Source organism: Cyprinus carpio, chromosome B12 (assembly GCF_018340385.1).
Source record: "Cyprinus carpio isolate SPL01 chromosome B12, ASM1834038v1, whole genome shotgun sequence".
Taxonomy (NCBI): domain Eukaryota; kingdom Metazoa; phylum Chordata; class Actinopteri; order Cypriniformes; family Cyprinidae; genus Cyprinus; species Cyprinus carpio.
Window position 1 is genome coordinate 24287730 of NC_056608.1, and position 24609 is coordinate 24312338.

The following is a 24609-nucleotide window of genomic DNA, read 5'->3' on the forward strand; positions in this document are numbered from 1 at the left end:
CCATGCTAGCATCCTGGTCTTCCAAGAACACAACGATGCCTATTATGGCTAAGCCTTGCGTCATGTATATTCATGACGTAACGGGCAGATCGCTCAACGATTGGCTAACGGCTGAAATGGAAGCCAGTGCTCTGGCGAATCAACGATTCTCAAATATTAATACATTATGCGATTGCATGCGCAAGGCAAGTTAACGTCAAACATCAGTGCAGAGTAATTAATATTCATGAGGTAAGCCTTTGCCGTAGTAGGATTGGTTATTTGGCGTCGTGTTCACCTGCGCCACAGGTGCGAGTGAAATGGGTAATTCAGACTCCAAACTGCACTTCAGAAAAGCGGTGGTGTGATTGGTGATACAACTTACAACCAAAACACAGGTCAGGTATAATTTTTTGACACATGTGACTTTTGTGTAGGGTTAAACATGTTCCAAAGCGCTGTTAAAGTGTAACAGATGGAGTACTGTCGCCTGGTGTATTTTTCTTAGATAAAAAAATATAAACTTATACACTCGTTTTTTGGACAGTTTTTAACTTTTTTCTTTAAAATTGCATTTTAGGTTTTAGTCATCATTTAATGTCAAAGCATTCAGATCTATGCAAAAAAAAAAACTAGAGAGAATCAAAAACTTCATGACAGCTGTGTGCAGTCATGCTGTTTGTGTTTTGATTAGGTCCAGTCTGCTTTTCTAGTGTCTTACTGTTTTACAGGGGATGCAAATTTAAGTTTTAATTCTCAATAATCACCATAATTGTGTAAACACCCTTTCCTGTAATAAAGAAGGGTAAAAATAAAGGAAAAATATTGTATGTTGTATTTTATTAGAAAATTAGGCATTTAGGGGCATTAACATGTTTTACAGTTTTACAAATTCTGTGAATTAGATGACAAGATGCACTTAATGTAATGAAAAGAAGATACAGGGGAAGATGTCTATTGGACTGAAGATGTCACTATCTCTTCTCAGTGCATTTATTGTGAAGTGTTATGCTTTTTTAAATTTTGAATAATGGACCCTTGTGTGGTTTTGCAGCCCGTCGAGGCCTCTGAGGATGTGTTTTGGGACCAGTTCTGGACTGACGTCAACTTGACGGCGCAGGATATTTTCACTCTGGTTCCTGCTGCTGAGATCCGCGCTGTGAGAGAGGAGTCTCCGTCCAATCTGGCAACCCTCTGTTACAAGGTACAGTCTGTGTCCCATGATAAAGAGCAATAATGAGAAAAAAAAGTGATTATGTGATCTCAACATGGTGGCCACAATGAGAGGAGGCCACTGATATATAAAATAAAATGTTTTGTAGATGTGAACATATATGTATTTAGGCCTGTTTTGACACAGCTGAGATGCGTTTTTTTTTTTTTTTTACAAATCTATGTGTTAGTTAGATTCATTTCAAATACATTTGTAAAATATATGCAGGCTCTTTCCCATATCTCACACATACTTTTGGGACTGAATTTTGGTGCTAAACATGAATATGCATGAATATTGACTGCAGTATCGTTTTCATCTAAAAGTGAAAGTTTATGCACATGTTTGTAATATTTATGTTGTTTTGATGTTGTTATCTTAAAAAAAAATCCCCCCCCAAAAAAAGACTACTTTGAGCAGTCTTGAGTAAGAAGTTCAAAGGAATGTAACTAAATGACTGTAAAGTGCTAGTCATTTCTTAAGCTTTAAAACACTGTACGCTTTTAAAGTGTCTTTGTGTTTTTTTGCAGGCAGTGGAGAGGCTTGTGTTGAACGCTGACTCAGGCTGTGTGTGTGAGAGAGACAGACAGGCCGTGCTGAGCTGCACTCGTCTGTTGACTCGGATTCTGCCCTATATCTTCGAGGATCCAGACTGGCGTGGATTCTTCTGGTCCACCGTGCCAAAAGTGGGCAAGTCTTTGGTGAGGGAAATTTCAAAATTGCTTTCAGAGTGGGCAACTCCCCAAATGGTTGAATATGCACTAAAGTAAAACATGCGGTTTGCACTTACTCCCAGAACGTCACCAGCAAACATGAGCAAGCAGGTTTTAAGAAGATTGAACTTTTGTTTAAAACATGATCTGTGTGTGTGAGAGAGAGTTTGTTCTGCGGTGCATTTTTACGGTCTCCTGTTACCAGCCTAAACACTGCTCTGATTGTGTCTGTCTCAAAGATCGACGGCGTATTAAATATCCTGTGATTAAAGAGATGAAGGGAGCAGAATAGATGTATTGATGCTGTGATTGTATGCGTGAAAGTCTTCAGAAAGCCAATAGCTCCTCAAACACTCGTCAGGAGAGCTCGGAGTCTTGAAGTTTGCTCTGCTTGGAAAAAAAACGTCATGCATTAATTTACTGCTTTTGTGATTTAAAAACATAATTTCTTTGTGAAATGACAGATTTAATTGGTGTGTTTGGTTGATGTAGGATGAAGGCGATGATGGGAGCACGCGGCCGTTGGCGGAGTCTCTCCTCACAGCTATTTCTGATCTGCTTTTCTGTCCAGACTTCACTGTCGAGAGCCACAGCAGGACCAGCGCGGTAACCCTCTCTCTGTCTCGAGTCTTCCTAGTCTGGTAGAGGTTTTGACTAATAAAATCAGTTCTATGTTACTTATTCTGGACAAGAAACACCTATTTAGACAGAAAAAGACCATCGGAATGACATAGAGGTGACCAGCAATAGTTCATGTTTTAAAACATCATCTTGAAGCGGATTTGTCTGAAATTGTCAAAACGTCCATTCAACCAAATGGTTGCTCATTCAGACAAAGGCACATAAGTTTCAAATGTTTGCACAGACAACACAAAGAAATATGCAGAAGATGTGTTTAGATATTTACAATTTCCAAACTTTTTTGATGTAAAATATGTACTTGAAGTTCCTCTGAGAAGTTAATATTTCAATAATTTGATATATTTTCATAATTTAAATAAAATTACTAAATGTTTGTAATTTTTACTGTTTTAATAAATTGTTTTGATATATATGTGTATATATATAATTTAATTAATACTTAGCTTTTCATCATTCTTCACAATTTTCCAGGGGTTTGTGAACATTAGTTTGAGAAACCCCAAGCAGGAACGCCATTTCTGTCCATCTACATGTGAATTAATGCAGTTTAATTTATGGACATAAGTTATGTGTGTGTTCAGGATGGCCCCTGTGATATCCAGTCCATAGACAGCTGTGAGTTCATCTGGGAAGCTGGTGTTGGATTTGCTCACACTCCGCCTCTCAATCACACCCATGACTCCAACAGGTCAGAGATTCTGTCCCTCTTTACTACACTTATATTTACTCATTGTACACTCTGACCTGGATACAGCTAATAGTAGTTTGCATGTGACCACATTACATTTTATTATAAATCTAATCCATCCTGATGTGTCCATGACAATTGTTAAGGACCGCCTACCCACCTGTCAATCATCTTGGAACTTCTGAAATTTAGAGAAGTACTCTGCTGTTCAAAAGTTTGGGGTCAGATTATGTTAATGTTTTAGAAAGAAGTATTTTATGCTCACCAAAGTTGCATTTATTTGATCAAAAATAGTAAAAACAGTGATTTTTGTGAAATACTATTGCAATTTAAAATATCTGTTTTGTATGTGAATATGTGTTAAACTGTAATTTATTTCTGCGATGTGCAGCTGTATTTTCAGCATCATTACTCCAGTCTTCAGTGTCACATGATCTTCAGAAATCATTCTAATATGCTGATTTGCTGCTTAAGAATCATTTCTGATTATTATCAATGTTGATAACAGTTGTGCTGCTTTACACTTTTGTGTAAACCATAATACTTTTTTTTCCATATTCTTTGATTAATAGAAATTTAATTTGAAAATGGAAGTCTTTATAAGTGTCTTTGCTCTCATTTTTGACCCATTTATTGCATCCTCCTTGATGTTTACAAATATTAAGTATGTATTCTTAAGCTTAGTAATAAGCTTAGTTTTTGTTTGTTTTTTTAAGAAAAGAAAAAAAAAATCATAAAGTATACAGTAAATTGCCCTAAAGCAACAAGGACATTAATGTTTCAAATAAATTCAGTTCAGCTGCACTCTCTATTCATCAAAGAATCTTGAACAAACAAGAGTCACAGTTTCCACAAAATATTAAGAGATAATAAGAAATGTTTCTCGAGCAGCAAATGAACATATTAGAATGATTTCTGAAAGGATCAGGATCCTTTATGAAGGATGTGACACTGAAGACTAGAGAAACAATGCTGAAAATTCAGCTTTGCATCACAGGAATAAATAACATTTTAAAATATAGTCAAATACTTCTCTCTCTCTCTCTCTCTCTCTCTCTCTCTCTCGTTCTCGCTCAGGGCAGAGTTGTTGAAGCTTTTATTGACGTGTTTCTCAGAAGAAATGTACCAGTCTCCATCTGACACGCACATACTCAACCCCTGGGTCTCGTTCTTTAGCTCTGGAGAAAACAGGTGATGCATTTACGCTCATTTATCATTTGTTGGTGATGCAGCCATTAATGTTTGCTCTTTCTCTGTCAGACATGCCCTGCCGCTCTTCACCTCTCTTCTTAACGTGGTGTGTGCGTATGATCCTGTGGGGTACGGCATCCCGTACAATCACCTGATGTTCTCTGACCAGCGGGGGGTTCTAGCAGAGCTGGCTCTTCAGACTCTGATTGTTTCACTGGAGCAAGAGCTCGTCGATCACTCAAAGACCAGCACGAACCTGAGCACCAACACTGACACCTGCTCTGCTGATTACAACAAGAACACAGCTGCTGAGGGACGCCAGGTAACAGGACACGCAGCGCTAACAAAAATACATGATGTTTTTCTTGTATTAAGTTATGAAAACATTATTTCTGAGTGTTCTCTGAACATTAAAAAAACTGAATGTTTTTGAGGAAATTGAGTTTAAAAAAAATTTTTTTTTTTAATGTTTTTTTAATGTTTTGTGATTTTGAATTTTGTAGGGGCTATATAACATTGAACTTACGTTCTATTAACGTTGCCTTAAGAACATGTGCTCATAACTTTGATAGAACCTTACCAGGCAGAGTTCTTAGAGCATTCCCTATCAGATGGGATACTAGCATGTGTGTATGAAATTTGTATGTTATGTATAATATGTGAATTTTCTGTATGTGTGGAATACATTAGTAAAAACACTGTCTAGATTACAATATCCCACAATGCAAAGTGATGTCAACTATGATGATTTAATACTTTTTCTTTTTTTCTTTTTTTTTTTTTGAAAATGCAAGCTGATAACTGAATGCCGCTCAACAAATTAATCATGCAGTGAAACATGCATGATACTGTAAGCACAAATAATGCATAGTGGCAAAGATTTTCTTAGTTAGATTCAGTGCTGAATAAAACAGTAACTTGCATTTCCTTAAATGGCATCCAACATCTTGTGTGAGAAATATGCAGCATAATTTTAGTACATTTGAAACAGGAGCAATGCATGTCTTTGATTCCCAAGAATGTTGTCTAAGCAGGGCACTAGGTTTTGTAAGAGAGCCTGTGTTCAGTATTATGACAGTTCAGTATTTCAAAGGCTCAGCTTGAGTATCAGATTTTTCCTCGTGATATGTTTCAGGCAACGAGAGGCGAAAACCTGTTTGTAAACTACCTGTCTCGAATTCATAGAGAAGAGGTGAGAGACACAAACACTTCACAACCATCCCAAATCAACTGCAACAGCCCTCAGCTTCTACCTTACACATGTATTAGACTATTAAACACTGTAAATGATCAGTATCCTCACATATCAGCTTTATAACAATACCTAGCTATGTTTTTCTAAATGCATATATATTTTTTGCATGTAGGATTTTCATTTTATCTTGCGAGAAATCGGCCGGCTGCTCAATAACCCCCTGCTGCAGACATACCTGCCCCATTCCTGCAAGAAAATCACGTTTCATCAGGAGCTGCTGGTGCTTTTATGGAAACTCTGTGACCTCAACAAGGTGCCACCTTGTGTTGTTTTATTTTAAATTATGGTTGAATATTGTTTTTTTTTTTTTTTATAAAATCTGAAATAAAATACTTATTTGAAATAAAATAATTGTTTTTTAATTACTATTTTACTTATACCATCCTTATGTAATTGTTTGGAAAAATAACCGTGCACGCTGTGATGTTTCTTCATCTCTGAATTTTAGAAGTTCCTGTTCTATGTGTTGAAGAGCAGTGATGTGCTGGATATTCTGGTCCCAATTCTATTCTATCTCAGTGACTGTTGTGCCAATCAGTGTGAGTATCTGAAGCATTCAGTGTTACACATACAAAAGAAATTCACACATATATTCTAACCTATATATTTTACTGTACTTTGAGAGACTTTTTTTTTTGTTAAAATATTTAATATTTTCAAATTATTTTCCTGTACTTTTCTCATCTTACTTCAGTTTATTGCTCATTTTTAATGGTGTTTTATTATGAAGTGGATGTGATGATAGCCATATGTGTTAGTGTGCATATGCATCTGTGTGCAGCATGTGTCGGTCTGGTGCATATCGGCGTGTTCATCTTGTTGCTGTTAAGTGGAGAGAGGAACTTTGGGGTTCGTCTGAATAAGCCATACAGTGTGCGAGTGCCGATGGATATTTCAGTGTTCGCTGGGACTCATGCTGACCTGCTGATAGTGGTGAGATGAACACACATACAGATCACATCATATTGGAGATGATGGAGATTTTAAAAGCCAAAAACAAAATTAAATACAAGTGCAGTAAAAGTAGTCCCTGTGATTTGTGTGCAATATTGCATGTCTTTTTGTAAAGAACAGACCCAAAATTTAATTTAAGTCTTCCGATTTTCTAAAGCTCTCCAATCTCACTCAACACAGCTGCATGTTAAAACTTTGTGCACCACAATTTGGTTAAACATTCTTAATGCATATTTGCATTTATGCATTTGGCAGATGCTTTTATCCAAAGCAACTCACATTGCATCTTTTCAGTTCATGCATTCCCAGAAATATAAGCTAATAAGATTTGCATGAGCATTAAAATGCTATTATTTTTATTTTTTGATTGACAGGTTTTCCATAAAATCATCACCAGTGGACATCAGCGACTGCAGCCCCTGTATGACTGTATGCTCACTATTATAGTCAATGGTAAGCAAGGTTAAAAAGTACATATGTTTTGAGAGATTTTCACTTTCTGATAAATCATTGCTGTTGTTCTTCCAGTGTCTCCTTACCTGAAAAGTCTGTCTATGGTAGCAGCCAACAAACTACTACACCTGCTGGAAGTTTTCTCAAGCCCGTGGTTCCTGTTCTGCTCACCTGTTAACCATCACCTGGTTTTCTTTTTGCTTGAAGTTTTTAACAACATCATTCAGTACCAGTTCGATGGTAAGTTGCTTTGGAAGCTTCATCATTGCTGTAAATACAGTCGCCACAGTCAGTTCTTCATTTAAATGACTAATAAAATCTGAAGCAGCAAAAGTCTGTATATTTGAATGCAAATCATTTTACCCTAAAACATGATTTCTGTGTCAAACCTTTATATACAATCCTTACAACTTTGGTCTTTGCAACTCAGTTGTTTATTGTAATTTTTTATAAGCATTTGCATTCACCTGTCTCTGAAAATCAGGTAACTTTTAACCTGGTGTACGGCATCATTCGCAACGCAACCTCTTTCACCAGCTGGCTAACCTGCCTACAGACGTCAACTCGATCCAGAAAGCCCTGCAGAAGAAAAGAAGCAGCAACAGCACCCATAATGCCGTCTTCATGGAGACCAACAACCCATACACCACTGCCTGTAGTGAAGGACCGTATAAAACCACACCGGTTTCAAACAGGCACTCTGAACGCAAGCTTGAAGGCCATGCCACGTACGTAAACCCACTTCAGCATACACACTTGCACTATTCCACCTCAGTATGTAGACTATTAAGAGTCCAATAGCTGTTTGCATCCACATTTTAATGCAAATTTTGATGTCATAAAAAAGCTGGATGGAAATGATGTATCCGCATTGCATAAAATCATCAAATGTGCATTAAAAAAACATATGCATGCAACTGAGACGGATGATTTCTTTATTCAAAAGAAAATCTGTGCATAAACTACAGTGAAAACGAACAAAAAGGTGCAACAAAAAAAAACTTGTGACTTTAACAGATCGTACCTGAACTAAACATCTCAATATTCTTTCAGTCATTCTTAAATGTCTGTCATCAAAATTATTTGCTATAATTACCTTCCCAGAACTGTCACATGATTGCATTTCCAAGCACAAGATAGCATTACAGTGTTTGTTACTGCATTCCATCTGCACATTTTGAGGAACAATTATTATGTAGAAAAATAGTCACAGTGGCTTCCCCAGTTTCAGTCATTTCGAACTTTTTGATTTTATGCTCTTGAACAAATGGGCTGGAAACGGTTTTATTTGGAAATACGCAATATTCTGATTTTTAATTTGCAACTTTGGATGCAAACTGTATTGGTAATTTAACAGTCAATTTGTCGGCTTATTAAAATTCTATAAATGTTTTTATTCTGTGACGTTTAACTGATGTATTTTTGAAAGTATCACCTGAATGTATATTTGAATACTTTTTTGTCCATTTGTCAATGTATAGTTTTTGTTAATTGTATGACTTTATTCACCTTGTTCTCGCCATAAAAATGGCCTTGCTGCTGACGTTAAAAACATATTGCATTAAAAATATTTAAATTGTTGGTTTATGTTGTAGGCATTGATAAACTAACAGAAACATCACAGGTTTCTGAGGATGGAGCGACACTGTTACTGCAGCAGAGTGACTCGACCCACAGCCAATCAGATCACAGCTCTGAGACACAAGACACAAGAGAGTCGAGCTCTGGTGAAGATGACCAGGTACAGCATCACCGATGACCCTGACATTTAATCTGTCTTACTCTCTTCTGTTCATAACAATAAAATGTTTTTTTTTTTTTGTTTAATTCCTTAGACGTCTGAAAAAGAGGATTGTGATGGAAGTCTGAAAAACGTGTCGTCTTCATCGGACTGGGCTCCTACTCCAGACTGGGTCAGTCATAAAACCCTTCAATTATAAACCAAAGCTTGTGAGGACCTCATATACACTTTTCAGAAAGAAAAGGCAATTGAGTTTTCCTCTCCAAAACACTGGCATCTATCTAATCTCTGCATGCTCTCTTTCAGGTCCTCTCCTGGAAGAGTAAACTCCCTCTACAGACTATAATGAGACTCCTGCAGGTGCTGGTGCCTCAGGTGGAGAAAATCTGCATTGACAAGTAAGACACACAAATACAACATCATTCACACACTGAAAGAGTTTATCAGTAACAGTTTACATAAACGTTCCATTTGTTAACATTAGTTTCATTAACTGTGTTAATTAACATAAAGTCTAATAATACTTCTAAAGCATTTATTAATCTTAGTTGATGCTAATTTCACCATTTACAAATACAGTAATCAACCAGAAAACGTTATATCCGGTAAGATTATTTAGGGAACCTTAGCTAACAATTAATAATTGTTTTTATTTACTAAAGATTAATAAATACTGTAACAAATGTATTGCCTATTGTTACAGTAGTTAATATTAGTTTCATTTTTTTTGTTTTTTCAATAAATATCCTGTTTCAGAGAAATCATGCAACATTGTGTCATGTTGATTTTAACTGATTTCGGGTTAACAGGTTTTAATTTAATTTAGTTTCAATTTTAATCTCGGGTTTTTGGTGTGGTTTTGAACCCTAAAGCATGTGTATTAGACTTTACGGTTTGACCTGACTGAGTGCGGATGCTCTTGCTGTTCTTGTAGAGGTTTGACGGATGAGTCTGAGATCCTGAAGTTTCTGCAGCACGGGACTCTGGTGGGTTTGCTGCCGGTTCCTCATCCCATCCTCATCCGCAAGTACCAGGCCAATGAGGGCACGGCTCTGTGGTTCCGCACATACATGTGGGGCATCATCTACTTGCGGTGAGTCCTGCGCTCGGTCTCCCTCTACAGGACAATGTGGGAGCTACACTCAGAATTACACTCGGCATAGAAAGTCACACATATGAGTTGTATTATAACTTTTATTAGGACTTGATCAATGTGAAGTATTTATGTGTTGAAATCTGCTAAAATCTCATAAAACATGATTAAAGATGCTTTTATTCTTGTTTTAGTTACGTGGATCCTCCTGTTTGGTACGACACTGATGTCAAGCTGTTTGAGATCCAGAGAATTTAATGACACCGAGAGAACCAGCTCAAACAAAACTGACTCGATTTCTCCAAACTGACACGTTCACAAAGATTTAATTCAAATTTATAATTTCTCACTTAAAAGTAAATTCAGTGAGGTCTAAAGATTGTTTTTCTGACCTTCTTTTTTGTTGTAAATATATAAATGAATGAATTTAAACTGCACGGTGAAATACTTGTGTTATTTCTGATACATTATGCTTTATTTTCTTTTGAGTTAATCCAAATTCATGAGGATGGGCACATGACCCTCAGGTCTCTGACCTCGTGAGCAGTGAGATGAAAGTGTGTGTGTGTTTATATTGGTTTTTTTAATAGTTATTTTTACTGTAATAGTGTTCTGTGTGGAAGGGTATGAATGAACTGTATATAAACTGATGCAAAAACTTAATCCTATAAAAGCTGGAAATGCTTCAGTATAGAAATACTATAAAAACTCTTGAATACCATTTGGTCTATTTTTTGTCAGAAACCTGTTAAAATCAACATGAAATGCCGCATCATCTGAATAGGCAATATTTTGTCTTGAAATACAACTGGATATTTAATTAGTAAAATGCAGGATGAGACTTTGTTTAATGTATCACATTGATTGCGTGATAAAAAGTGTTTCTAGTTATGTTTGCGCTTAGAAGAGAGGACATGGAGAAATGAGTGATTTGCAATGTCATCCTCAACTTATAACAATTACAGCATTTTGATTAAAGTTAATGAGGTTAAAATAACATGCACTTTCAGTAGACCTTTATAAGTCTTAGAAGTGAGAATGACAAGTCCAGGCTTCCCATGATGCTTTGACTAACAGCAAGACCGCATATTTGATCAGATCTGCTAGGATGAGGTTATGCTGAGGTCACAGCAGGGTTTGGCTCGGTTTAGACTGGATTAGTTTAATGTTTGTCGTGTATTAAGTATCTCAGCTACAGGGAGGAGAATATATGACGCCTCAAAGGAGAATAATAGAAGTTTAAAGGCTGGATAAAATATAAAATATATAACTAATATATATATTTTATTGAATAAATACAGGAAGAACTTATTTTCAACAGTGCAACGTATAGCTAGCCATTTACAGTGTTTATTTAGTCATTTTGTTTGTTTTTATCTAAATATAATTGCCATTCGCGTCAAATCATTACATCATACCCTGCATCAATATTAATCATTCTGATAATGTAATTGTAACAGAGTGTGATTTTACCTGAACGTGTCACCGAGTTCTCATCTGTCAGGTGTGCGCTGACCGAAAGTGGGCGTGGTCAGTCCGGGACTCCTCCCATAGCAACCGCGCGAGCGTGCTTGCAGTCCCTCGAGTGGAGACGCCAGGAGCGCACGTGAAATCTCGCCAATACAACAAACGCCAAATGAGCGTCCGTGAGCCGGGATAGAGGGGTCAGTCGCCGCCGCCATGAACGACAAATACCACCGGGCGGCTCGAGACGGTCATCTGCACCTGCTGAAAGACGCGACGCGCAAAGATCTGAACGCGCCGGATGAGGATGGGATGACGCCGACGCTCTGGGCCGCGCACCACGGCAACCTGGACGCGCTCAGACTGCTGGTGGCACGAGGGTGAGTAATGCATTAATTATTCATTAGCCATATATATATTAAATAATTATTCATGCATTTATTTTCTAAACTAAATGACGCATGTAAATAATAATATAAATATACCTGTGCTACTTATGACTGCTTTTGAAGTCCAGGGTCACATATTTGCTGACTAAGTCAAATTCCAGAAGACAGTTGTTATTGAGATTCTAGCCATGTTCTTTTCAAAAATATCTAGTATAGTAACATCTGTAAAGCTTGTGTTGGGTCAGACTGACTCCACCAAAAACACATTGTGTAAATGTACAGTATTTATTTTGCTGACAATGTACCTTCTGAAAATCTTAGCATGAGAAAATTTCTTTCATTCATTCATTTTTAATGCCTGGGGTCTCAGAGCCCCTCAGCATTGCAGTATTTTTCAGAGAAGATTTGTGATGCATATATCCCACACTGATATGTACTCATTTATTGCATCAGTCTGTAAAACACCTTTTCTATTTGAAGTCAGATTATACATTTTCAAAACAATTCATATAATACACAACGCTCTCGGGTCTGGTTATGTTTTTGTCATATGCAGTTTCATTAACAGGATGGCAGTTCTGTGTTCTCCTGTTCAGATCACATCTGCACTGAGAGATAGCCCTCCACCCAGCCGCTCTCACTGATGGATATCTAGACTGGTTTATTTTGCATATTTAGTCCTGGGCTAATTAAATATAAAGGGTCAACAGGGAGAACGATGCAATTTTTCTTTTGAGTGTCAGTACTGTTATTACTGCTTGAAAAGTACTAGGTCTATATTCAATTATAAATTAAGAACTCTGCATGCAGAAGAGTTGCAGATAAAAGCATGCTGTAATAATCTGATACAGTATGTCACGATGTCTGAAGCATTCAGCTCAATAGCTGGAACATGTAACCAAAAATGAAAATTGTCTTTTTTCGCACACTCGTGTTGTTCTCAAATCATATGCTGTTGTTTTGATTTTACAGTACATATAGAACAAGCTGCATCAAGATCCTTCAAAAACAATTCTTTATGTGTTATATTTATGTTTTCATTTTGTGGTTTTGATATTTTGTGTTTGAAACATGATGGGAAGTGAATAATGGCATTTTTAGAACTGGCTTTAGGAGCGAGCAGTATTGTTTATCCAGTCATTAGGTAATTAGATTTAAATAACCTGGCTCTTATCTCATGACCAGGTTAATAACAGAAGCTAAATGTCCTGCTCTGTGAACACCCTCGCTGTTCTCTAATTAGTGTTCTGCATCAGTCCCTCCAGATCTCCGACTGAACCAGATCTGTTACTGAAAACATGTTCACAAAGAGAGACGACTGTGGTTTGAGTCATAATAACTCAGTGTTTAGGACAGAGGATCACTTTGATTTTTACAGTCTGAGCATTTATTTGGATGTCATGATTGATCCCATGGAATTGACAATGTTTTTGCCTTTTCATATATTTTCACATCATTCTTTGGAACTGATTTCTACTTTGGTAAATCATGTTTAACTTGTTTTATTGTTTAAACTATAAAGAGAGCAAATTTATTAGGCTTTTCCACTACTAGGAACAATCAGTAATGGGATTGACAACAGACTTTGCATCACAAATTTAAGCATTATGGCCTCAATATATCTAGAGTACAGATGCTAAACGCTGTGACACATTTCTAACAAGCAGTAAGTTTTAATGCTCAGAGTCTTTAAAGACAGTTCAGGGCCGCATGCACGTTCATGGAGAGGAATTTTACACATGGCCAGACAGAGAGAAAGATGTAAATGTTCACAGTTAAAGGTCAACTTAATGAATTAGGGATATTCCTCTTCCTCCTGTCTGTTTCCTTGGCTGTTGGCATTTTGTTAACATGAATGTCAGCACCATTATAAACCTCAGGCTTTCACGTTTTGCTTTCTGTAGTACTTTTATCTTGTTACCCCACATTGTCCCATAAAACCTCACATCATTTTTGCTGGTCTTTGCTAATGGGTGGTTGCCATTTATACCTCAGCAACTCTTTTCAGATTTTTTGCAAGTATGAGATTAAAAGAGAAAACACTGAGAAGGATATACTGGCTTATGGACCTTAGTGAAAGCAGACAGCTTATTCAGTATGCAGAGTATTTATACAGCATGTTTTAAATGCATTTGTCTTAACTAAGGTTCAGTTTGTTGACGGGCCACTGCACAAGCATACACGATCTTAACACCATGATTACTGGTTAACATGCTCTCCATGTCATACTAACATACAATAAACAGGGTTTTGTACTAAATTAGCAACATTGTGGCTAATGAATGAAGCACAAACAGAATGAATTGTATGTAAAGTACAGTTGGTAATGAATGCTGCAGGTCTCTTTCAATGTAGATGATGAATGCATTATATGGTGCACAGTTTTTTAATGACTTGGAGAGGTGAGTCACAAAGGCAGTGTGCATAGTGTGTGTGTACATGTGTGTTACAGTGGGTAAGTGGAGCTCCAAAGCATCATGTTACGTTTTCAGATCAACACCTTGCCACACAACAGAACATGAAGGCATGCACTCATGCATCGACACGCACATGTGCACATACACATGTATTCACACACCCTATATTTTCCCTAGGAATTGATTAGTGTATTGCTTGGCCAATTAATCAAACAATATTTGGCCATTTTGAGAGCATCAGCTTCGGCAGATAACCATTTTGCATAAATATTTTGTATAATTTCTCGTTATTAAATTGTATTATATATTGGCCATCAGCCACCCTGCTCTCTAAATATCATTACTGGTATCAGTCACTGACAAACCCATATCCATCAACCACTAATTTTGACCATGTAACTAATTAAACTAGATTAGATGTAACCGATCTGATGTTGTTTTGTTGGTCCACAGAGGAGATCCAGATAAATGTGATATTTGGGGAAACACTCCTCTTCACTTGGCAGCAGCTAATGGCCACCTCAATTGTCTGTCCTTTCTGGTGTCATTTGGTGCCAATGTGTGGTGCTTGGACAATGACTACCACACGCCACTGGACATGGCGGCCTCTAAGAGCCACATGGACTGTGTGCGATATCTGGACACTATCGCCGCCAAGCAGATCACCATCAACCCCAAGCTGGTGAGCAAACTGAAGGACCGCGCCTTCCGTAATGCAGAGAAACGCATTAAGAACTGTGAAAAGCTTCAGCGCAAGCATCATGAACGCATGGAGAAGCGTTTCTTGAGAGAGAGTGCTGCAATGGACATGTCGGATACGATGAGTTACAGCAGTTTCAGCAGCACCCTGAGTCAAAGGATCCCTCAGTTCAACACCCTCAACTCCAACATGACATACTCACAGGTAATGTGCATGAACAACACAAGGGGTACTAAAAAGGCATAGAACCGGTAAAACTCATCATAAAACCTTTGCTTCTTGGATCATTAGGTCAATATAGACAAGCAAGTTATAAAGCTTTGTTTCAAAACATGTTCCTGGAGGACCTCCGGTCTTAATCAAACACACCTGAAACTAGCTAATCAAGTTCTTCAGGATCACTAGAAAATTCTAGGCAAGTGTGTTTGGACAGGTTGGAGGACATTGGCCCTTCAGGTCTGGACAACTCTGAATAAGAGTGTAGCATGTTTCCAATAAGACTGTAGCATGGCTCACAATCTGCATTTTCAATTTATCCCAAAGGTGTTCACTGGGGTTCAAGGCAGGTGGTTTTCTTTATTGACCTTAGTGCACATGGGCATCATGATGGTGCAATCGAAAAGTGTCTTATCTTAGAAAAATTATTGCCTATGGTGATTGCATGGCTTGACTTTATGCTCATTAGTAAAAGGTGTAGCTAAAATATGCAAACCTGTAATTTAGAAGATGGTATCCATATACTTGAACTCTGTTAAACACTTGGCAGTAAATTGTAGCAGTTGCTGGTTCAGTCCCCACAGATGATTTATCACCATTATTCTCTTGTGCAAAGCCTAGGATATTGCTTTAGAAAGGGTTTGCTAAATGAAGACCATGCTTTTTAATTAGAGTAGCATACTGCTTCTGTGGACATCACTGCATGCTAGCTCACTAAGAGTAGTCGGACTTTAAATAGGGTGCCTCAATGTATATGAGGCAAAATTTGTATACAGTGTGAAGTATTACAAAGAATATGACCATTATAAACTTCTCTTTGCAGGCAACGCTTCAGTCCACAACAAGAGGCCGGACCAAGATTCAGCGGCGTCTTGAGAAGAAAAAGCAAGGAGACGGAACATTCAAGATTTCTGAAGACGGGCGAAGGAGCGTTCGTTCGCTCTCTGGTCTTCAGCTGGGCAATGACGTCATGTTCTTGAAGCAGGGAACGTACGTCGACCGACGCCAGCAGTCCAGCCCTCGGCTTAACATCCGCAACATGTTTTCTGGTAAACAGGACATCAGACCAGACGATGATGATGATGATGATGAGGTAGACACTGTTTCAAGGGCACTCAGTGATCCGGGTCTGTATGACGCTGCATACTCGGAAATAAGTACAGACTCGGGTAGAGACTCTTTGTTCAACTCTTTGTTTTCAACCCGCCCAGGACTCGGTACTATGATATTCCGTCGGAATTATGTGTCTGATGGGCTGTTCCGAATGGGACAGAATGAGGGCAGCGTAGTAGGGAGTGAACCAGTGGGACGGGTCCCGAATGTCCGCTTACGGGGAGATTGCCGCTCCGATCACCCAGTCTTGATGAAGTCAGCATTGGCAGCTCATTGAGTCTCCAAGAGAAGAACTTGCAGGTACAAACAAGAATCACAAGCTACCATACAAATTCCACTTGCTCCAGTTAATCCCTACAGCAACACTCTGAGTCATTAAGTGCTAGCATCATCTGATTAGGTCTAAATTAATGCTCCTTCTTAAGGTCTTCAGTTCTAACCCTGCACCAACATGCCTGACTCTTGCTTTTAAGTAATCCAGAAGACCTTGTTTAGCCCATTCAGGTGTTTTTGATTCGAGTTGGGGATACACTCTCCAGGATAGCCCTCAAAGAAAAGGGCTGGCTACCTCTGAACTAGATTCTTACTATTGCCAGTCTTGAACTTGCAACACATAAAGGATATAGGCAACTCTGGTCCGGGAGGATTACTGACCTGCTGAGTTTAGCTCCATCCCCAATCTAACCAAAAAAGACTTCAGGATTACTAGAAAAGTATAGGCAGGTGTTTTTGATTTGGGATAGAGCTGAACTCTACAGGACAATGGTGGTTATCCAGGACTGTAGTTGCTCATTCCTGCACTACACTACTTTACATTTAAATGGCTGCTGAGCATTCACTTGAGCATTTTGCAGCATGCTTTCAGAGTTCCTCTGAAACCCTCCACCTTCCCCAGCTCCACCTGTATAGATCTGCTATGGCATATTTTATATGCTATTTGTGCACAGCACCGTATCGCTGTATGCATCGGCAGTAGCAATTTCCTGTAGCACCATTAATCTACAACTACTGCAATAACCAACATCAGCAGCAATTCAGCTGCAGCAGCGTAGCAGATCTATTACGCCAAGACCAAATACATTAACATTGTCATATCCATTACCATGCTAAAATCTTCGGAGAGTTGATACCACATGATAGACATGTGGTAATCTGAATCAGTCAGTGTCAATCTGTTGATCTAATCAGTTTATGAGAAGACACTGCATCTACATCTGGAAGTGGGGCTTTATGATAATTATGATGATTGATCTTATGTGGCGACATCCTGTAGGATTTGCCATGGGAGGAAGGAGACCTGGGCTTGGAGGAGGAGGATGACGAGCTTCAGCCATCTTCGGCTCCTTTAGAAGTGTTCCTGGCATCTCAAGGACTGAGTGACTTCCTCTCCATCTTCCATCGAGAGCAGATGGACCTGGAGGCGTTGCTGTTGTGCTCTGAGCAGGACCTCATTAGCATCCACATTCCACTCGGACCTCGTAAAAAACTACTTGATGCATGCAGCAGACGCAAAAATGTTCTGGACGAAGCTGATGGCATGCAGGACACTGTGCTGTAGAGTAATGTCTCTTATTGACTTTGCTCCAAAACTAGTGTACTTTCTTGTTGCCTGCGTACGCAGTTGTTTTTATAGTAGCATCCTAGTTGAACTGTATCCTCTTAAGTGTCTGCATAGGCAGCAACCACAAAAATACAAAATACAAAAAATTATATATAATAATAATAAAAAGTGCATCTGAGATTTGACATGAACAAATCTCCCATGCATTTCTCCCCCGTGTTAATTCTCTCATCATGTATTTGTTTACTTTGAACTTGTTGCATTCTAAGATTCCTTTCTCTGTGAATATTTTGCCAAAACAATGCAGCCTATCTGCTACAAGATAATTATGCTGCCTTCTGTTAGCCACATCTACAAAGCCACAGTTGACCTGGTTTACTAAATATTCATCCCCAGTCTTGAGGTACGTTCACATTATCACAATTTCAGCTACATTTTATATGCAAGTTATTTTTTGGTTATTCCAGTGAGAAAAAAATATATTTGGTACTGTGTTTTTTTTAAGCAAAATATGGTAAAAAATTAAGATTAGGGAACACTATTCACTAGTTTTTACACTATTCACTAATAACTAGTTGTTTATTAGCATGCATATTCTTGGCATATTGGCTATTTAATAGTACTTATAAAGCACATACTGATGCATGACCATATTCTTAATCCCTTAACCCACCCTACCCAATAGCTAAACATAACTACTACAACAAACAACAACTACCTTACTATCAATAATCAGCAGCAAGTTAGGAATTTATTGAGGGAAAACACTTAGTTAATAGAGACAATGTGTTCGATAATCACCATACAGTAACTTGCTTTTCCTGTGGAATGACTTTGCTTTTCTGCTGCAGGCGATTGAATAATGTTAATCATAGCCAAATAGCTTCATTAAACGCTCATTAATTTTGACTCCACTCTGGAATGCATCAATACCAGATTGACAAAATCAAGTCCCAACCCACTTGTTTTCTTAATTTAATATCCTGGTTTGCTTTGAAGTGCATGACATTGTGGAAGAAAAACAGGATTCACATTGCAATTGACATTTTTTAAATGCTTCAAATACCTGCATCTGGAGCGGAGCCATTGTGTGTGTCTGTGCATGGGTGAGTGATATGCCTGCCTCCTTGTGGTTGGGAGGAGAACTACAGCTCTTCTATGGTACACCTCACTCTCTGACCGGGAAACCTGTCTGCTCACAAAGAAGTTCTACTTGGAAAATGAAGTCTATATGCTGATTGTTGCTGTAATGAATGCACATGCAGTTTGGAGGTAACATTTACACAAATTTTTAATCTGACCTGCCTATTTACCATACTGAGGTTCATCAAAGATATAGTGGTTCCTGATACACCCTGTGAATTATTGCCTTGCATATTGATGCAGTATTTTAGGGCTTAAATAGAGTAATTTGCAGTAATAATTAGCATTTTCAACCTTGCAATGATTTTCAACTCTAACAATTCAGACCAAGAAACAAAGCCTTTGTTATTACATGGTGATGCACGTTGATATTGACATATTTATTAGTGGAGCAAAAATCTATCTATCAGCACTTTAGTGTCCCAGATTACTCTAATTTTCGTTTTTATTAATTTTATGCACCATGATGGAGAATTAACATGGTAAATAAATTCACAATTTATATGACTGTAATTTCAAGCTTTTAAGTATAATTGTTTAGATAAAAATAATGTAAGATCATACATTCAGGTCAGATGTGTCCAAACTTAGCTCATCGCTTACTGTAAGTGCAAGCATTGTCTAATTTTTTGTGTTTAGTTGTACATATGAAGCTTTGGACAGCACCAATGTCCAGCCAAAGACATTTCAGTTATATAAAAAGATATGTAGGTGATTTACAGTTTTCATCTTTGGAATTCTGATGATTGTAATGATTGTATGCTGTAATAACTGCCTCCAGCTGAGAGGTGGTTGGAGTTTGGGTGTGTGAAATGCCTTCATTGGCCACCTGATGTTTGTACAGTTTTATTGCTGTACAGTTCTGTTGATCGACTGCTGTCAAAGCTTCTCGCTCAGTGGGTGAGATGTTTGTTCTGGAGCCGTGTTCCTCTGCTGTCTGCTCATTTATGGGTGTGCGGAGGCTGACATGCTGAAAGCTGATATAACTCTTGTTACTTTATCTGTCTATCCATCAGACTCCATCTCCACACAATTCAGCTACACAAGGCTTGCCCTTCTTACATGTACAGTATACATGACAGTATGTGTGTTCAGTATACCTGTTTGGATACAAGTTTATTTGCTTCTATGTCTTTTACTGGCTCTTAGCACAGATTGCTCCTCATTTGTTCACAAATTTCTAAGTAAATGTTTTGTAAAACCATTCTTGTGTAAGTCATTGTCAAATAGAGAAATGTATGATATTTATAATGTAGAAACTAAAATTTTTCTTATGTAAATTGTAGAAAAATATTTTAAATGCAGACATTTCTGTTTAAATCTTTCATAAATCCACTCTCAGTTATTCATAAGAAATTTGTTTTGCTTACTGTATGTTACTTTTGTTTTGTATTATGTTTCATGAAGCACAGTGTTTTTTTTTCCATTCTGTGCTCTTTCCTCTCCTCTTTTGTGGTCTTGCATGAAACTCTAAATATTGTCTTTACATTTAACGAATGTCCCTGACTATGTCATGTCATATTTCACCCTAAAATAAAACTATTACATTTTTAAAAATGTATATTTACGTTTGATTTGAAGGTAAAATATGACCCAAGACTCATTTTCAGGGTAGCCAAATGCCAATGTTTTCAGTGACAAATTGTGGATAGTAGTTTTAAAATGTTGATTTAATAAACTAGTCCTTATTACTGACCTGTATTTGATGTTTCTTTTTATTTTAAATAGTCTAGATTCAGTTTACTGTATAGAATTGGAATCGCTTATGTCCTTCCTGACTGCCTTTTTTTTTTTTTTTTTTTTTGCAACTTTTCTTTTGTCTTCTGCCAAGCAGATCAAAAGAGACAGAATGAATACATGGGCGAGTCCGTAGATTAGAGAGAGTAAATATATTCTATAGCTGTAGGAAGTGTGTGTGGTGTGTGTGAGAGAGACAGATTTACTGTGTTGTTCTTGTGATACAAGACACCACATGGGACCTGCATGTGGATCAAAGGCATCATTGTAGGAACAAGAAAGATAAGAACTTACAGATTTTTGTGTAAATAACGTCTATATTAATTGTTGCATGATTTTGTTTTGATAGTTTTTGTTAGTTTGTTTCACCAACAAAATTCATGTGCAAATTGTATGCTAAACCTTAGAATAATTTATATAGATAATGGTACCGGTTTTAGATTTTTGTAAAATGATTTTATGATTTTTGCAACTATGATTCTTTCTTTTTTTTTTTTTTTTTTTTTTTTTTTTGTCTACAGAAATTGCAGAATTCCTGTGTAAATTAAGGGCAGTGCAAAAAATCGAATGCGATTGTCATGCGCATCTCATCAGTAAAGACACTCCTGTAATTAGTAGTATATCTCCAGCACGTGCGTTAAGATCAGGGTTGCCAGGTTTTCACAACAAATCCTGCACAGTTTCCTCTCAAAACTAGTCCAAAACTAGCCCAATCGCGTTTCCAGGAGGTTCCCCGATAAAAATTGCATCCCGGGGTTAAAATTTACGTTTTTTGGCAGGGTTGCCTTGGTAAAATTCGCATTTTAGGGGCTAAATATCACATTATTGGTATTGGGGTCGCTTCAAACCGACCCGCTAACATGAAAAACAACCACAGACTTGGCAACACTGGTTGGCATTTTAATACACAGAGCCGTAATTCACTGACAATCTACACAAAATCGCTTTCAAAATTGCAGGCGATTCTTTGTCGATTTTGAAAGTGATATTTTGTGTAATATTCATGAGAAATGTGATTAAGGATCTGAAGAATGTTGCCACATTGTTTGCATCATTCTTTCTGATGGGGTTGGGGTTTAATCTTTCATCAAATAACAAAGTTCTTCTTGTTTTATTCAAATTTTATGATGATGGTTGCTGGGTAATGTATACATTGAATGTAAATATGTTCCTTCCAAATTTCTGATCAATTTTAGAATGTGATCTTTTGTAATTTAACTGCATTTATTGAAAAACAGGTGAACATTTATGTATTTGCTTAAAACATATGTAGTGATTATGCTACCAGTGGTCCCTAACTGGTTGATGTGAGAGACATTTTGGCCTATTATATTATGGTGTAGTGTTATTCAATTGTTATAACAAGTTGTTGAGCAGAAGGTCATGATAATATGATACAATAGTTAATTTGCAATGTTCAGTATGCAGTGCATGCATAATTATTAGTCAACATCCTGATAATATTTTCCAAGCACATTTTACCAATTCCAATTCCAATCCTATATTATACTTCTACATTAAGTAAGTAACTGATTGCAGTGTGCACCTTAAGCCATCAGCGAGTTTCCTTTCTTTAGGTTGTGCAGATATAACCACCATTGCACTGACAGGACCTGGCTGGACTCTCTAGAAATACCAATGGCCACTTTAGTAGGAGTCAGTGATAGTTAGACTTGTTCCTGGAGGCCCACCAACAGTGCATGTCTTGGACATCTCACTAATCTGACACAAATTTTAGGTCTTTTAAAGAGCAATAAGTTGAATTTAAAACAATGTTTGTGTGCCTCAAGGAATGGTGTTAGATTCTTAAAATTCTTGAAAAATTCAAAGGTTTGTGCCAGCTCTGCTCAGTTTCAGTAAAGCTGAACTGGAGGAACTGCACTGATGCCAAGCTGAGAGTAATGTGCAGTCTGGTACATTAGTGCAACAATATGGAGCAACTACACTGGGACATTATGACAGGTTTGGAGTCCTTTAATGTAATCTATAAAGATAATTAAACAATGACATAATAAATGGATGACCCCAAATGAAATTATATATAATAACTATCTTTCAAAATGATTATCTTTCTTTTAAATTGCTTATTTACTGAATTGACTTGTTATGCCTGCATTTCTAAACTTACTGTCGAAATAAATAAAAATGTAATAATTTTTTTTTTTAAATATAAACAGTAAATCCACCCTTTATTACTCTAGTTTTGTCTCCCTAGTCTCAAACTATGTGGCTTCTCTGTCTTCCTCAGATCTGAAACAAGTCACCTGAAACATCTCTCCTGTCACCAGGCAGACTCTTTACAGACACTGATGGGATTATCAGGCAGAAGCGGTATTTGTCCTCCATTTTCCCTTCCTCAGTGCCAGGGACCTGGTTTTGGCTGGTTTAAAGACCATCCTTGCCCATGTAAAGAGTCCTTGTCTCTCTAAGAGTCTCTCTAAGCCAGCGACATCCTGCCCCTGATGTTGCTGTGACAGTCAGATCATCCATATAAGCTTGAATGGGCGATTGTTGAATACCGGCTTAGTGCACCCAGTAATGTTGCCTTTCGCTAGGCGATGTCATGCGGAAGTTGTTGTCCCAGAGGTAAATCTCAAGCTGTAGTTTCTATAAGGTATCTGGGGCTTCTTGTCTGTGTGGTTCTCTGATGCTGCTACTTGTTCCTGACCCTCTTTTAGTACTTTACCACAAAAATGTGTAGCATTTTACATGCATATCTTATTGAATGATGCCACACTGGTTGCTTATTTCATAAATGTTGTGTGGCCTTTGTTTGTTTGCTTACAAGCACCAAAAACTATTTACTTTAGAGCAGCGGTTCCCAGTTTCCCAGTTCCGGTCCTCTCCCCCCTACATGCATGAACTGTGTTCCGATTGTGTCACTACAGCTGTGTCCCTACACAGTGTTCATTGCTCCCTACTCCCTGAGCAGGGGAAATCCGTTGAAGTTTACTTCACTTCGGAACATTCATTCACGGATTTGCGCTCCGCCACTGTCTGCAGCGTCTTCACACAAAACTTGTTTTAACCCTCCTTGAATCTATCAAACAGGATGTAATATTTTAAACCAGTGGTCTCAAACTCAGTTCCTGGAGGGATGCCTTGTCCAAATACCCACACTTGCAGTCTTGGCCACTTGAGTGTGTGTGAGTGCAACAGGAAGTAAGTGTGCAAGACTGTCTAGATCTTAAAAATGCCAAAGCGCAGTGCCCTTAACGCATACTAAATCCACACTCGAATTTAAGGCTTAGTGTATCCCATCATGCATCATGTTCTGGAAATAAATCTCGACTTTTTGCCAAGATCGCGAGAGGTCACGGAAACCTTTCCGATGTAAGTTAAATATTAATAATAATTAGATATTACATATAATTTGGTAGTAAAACAAAGTGCTACACGTTTTATTGGAGCAAAGGTGAGTAGCCTATATTTATTTTGTACATCATTTTTCAACTGCTTTTTTATCACTTAATTAGAAGCACCAGAAATTAAAGTGTGTCCCATCAGGTAATGAAAAGTTGTACACACACTTGTGGTCTTCATCCTCACTTGAACACTTGGGCCAAATACAGTAAATACATCTTAGAACTAGTCAAGTGATCAAGTGTAAAAACTGCAAATGTGGGTATTTGGACAAGGCAAGAGTTAAGCTCCAACCAGCTCCAAATCACACCTGCTTGGAAGTTTCTAGTAATCCTGAAGACCTTGATTAGCTGTATCAGGTGTGACTGATTTGGAGCTAAACTGTGCTGAGCTGTGGTCCTTCAGGAATAGCTTGGAATTGCCTGGAGGCCCTCCAGGCTTTAAACTGACACAACATAGACTTACACAGAAAAAAAAAAAAAAAAAAAAAAAAAAAACCCTAGATTGCATTAGGGTTGCATTTAGCTGTAGACATTTCAGTTAGAGAATGAAACAAAAACAAAGCACCTACGGGAATTTCTGAG

General features: G+C 37.8%; 2 pseudogenes; both read left to right on the forward strand.

The window, feature by feature from the left end:
- The first annotated feature begins 284 nt into the window (after positions 1-284).
- On the forward strand, positions 285-10643 carry LOC109053895 (annotated as a pseudogene).
- Positions 10644-10770: 127 nt separating this feature from the next.
- Positions 10771-19077, forward strand: LOC109054555 (annotated as a pseudogene).
- The last annotated feature ends 5532 nt before the right edge of the window (positions 19078-24609 follow it).